The sequence below is a fragment of the Geospiza fortis genome, unplaced genomic scaffold (genome assembly GCF_000277835.1).
Source record: "Geospiza fortis unplaced genomic scaffold, GeoFor_1.0 scaffold662, whole genome shotgun sequence".
NCBI lineage: Eukaryota > Metazoa > Chordata > Aves > Passeriformes > Thraupidae > Geospiza > Geospiza fortis.
The window spans coordinates 26,492-28,024 of record NW_005054450.1 but is presented as its reverse complement, the minus strand read 5'-3'; the positions used below and the strand labels follow the sequence as shown (position 1 = coordinate 28,024).

Here is a 1,533-nt window from a genome sequence, read left to right as displayed (position 1 = left end):
AGTCTCCTGGGGAGGAGGAGGAGGAAGAGGAGGAGTGTCACCGTAATATTTTCTGAAAAATCCCTTCACCAGGATTTCTTCTTCTGGGAAGTTGAGAAGCCTCAGAGAAAAATGTAAATAATAATTATCTGATTGCTTCTTCTGTGTTTGCTGCTTTGGGATGTGGCTGGAGATCCTTTACCAACAGGTGCATGTTTGATTGGTTTCATTGAATTGTTTTTAATTAATGACCAATCACCATCACCTGTGTCAGACTTTGAGGAGTCAGCCATGAGTTTTTATTATTCATTCTTGTTAAAACTTCTGTCTGTATCCTTTCTGTATCTTTAGTATAGTTTTAGTATAGTATAATATAACATCGTATAACATAACATCATTAATATAAGAGAATAGAATAGAGAATAGAATAGAGAATAGAATATATAATATAAAATATAATATAAAATAATATATAATATAACATGAAAAAATATGCAAGAGAATAGAATAGAGAATAGAATATATCATAGCATGTTATATAACATCATAAAGCATAATAAATCAGCCTTCTGAGAACACAGTCAGATTCTCCTCTCTCACCTCATCCTGGGGACCCTCACAAACCCCACAGAGGAGCTGCTGCTCTGGGCGCTGTGAGGAAGATGAGGGAGGGGAGGATGAGGAGGCACTCACCGTCCTCGTGGCCCTCGCGGTTCCTGCGCCGGTGCCGCTCGCGCCGGTGGCTGAGCACGGACTCGGTTCCTGTCTCGTTGTCCAGGCCATCCCTGCTGCTGGCAGCGTTGGGGCTGGCACAGAGCACAGGGGACAATCACTGCGTTACTCTGCTGGTCCCCTTCCCACCCAGGCAGCTCCATCCGGGAGCAGCTTGGGGCAGAGGATACAGAACTGCTGAGGGTGAGTGCTGCAGGCTGGCCCAGGTTGATGGGACATCCCAAAAACACCTCAGGGTGGAAAGAGAACCTAAAAACACCTCAGGGGGGAAAGAGAGCCCAAAGACACCTGAGTGGGGAAAAGAGAACCCAAAAACAACCTCAAGAGGGAAAAGAGAACCCAAAAAACACCTGAGGATGAAAAGACAACTGAAAACCACCTGAGAGGTGAAAAGATAATACAAAACCACCTGAGGGATGAAAAGAGAATCCCAAAGCACCTGAGGGTGAAGCTATTTCCCCATTTCAGAACTCCTGTCCACCCCACTCCCTGAGCACAGATGCGACGGGTGACGTGCCCACCACAGCCATGAGGACATCAAGGTTGTCCTTCAGGAAAACATCTAGGGGCACATTTTAATCCCTACCAAGGGGACATATTTTACTCCCTACCAAAATGCCAGGGGGATTTCAGTGCTGCCACACAGATTTTTTAACATTTCTTGTTGAGTGCAGCACAGCTGGCAAAGGGAAGAGGTGACACACAGGTGGCTCAGGTCACTCTTGGCCATCCCAGCAGCTCCATCTGCTGACTCCTGCTCAGGATCCTCACTCAAATCAGCCTCCAAAATGGGATTTACACCATTGAAAAGGGTGCAAAAAT

At 45.9% G+C, this 1,533-nt stretch overlaps 1 long non-coding RNA gene across 1 annotated transcript in view; it reads right to left on the bottom strand.

The window, feature by feature from the left end:
- Positions 1-672: 672 nt before the first annotated feature.
- The window catches only part of LOC115948628, an 8,476-nt gene continuing 7,615 nt past the window's right edge, over positions 673-1,533 (bottom strand). The window contains exon 3 of the long non-coding RNA XR_004082425.1: positions 673-785. This is a non-coding gene — a long non-coding RNA (uncharacterized LOC115948628). The remainder of the gene's footprint in view (positions 786-1,533) is intronic.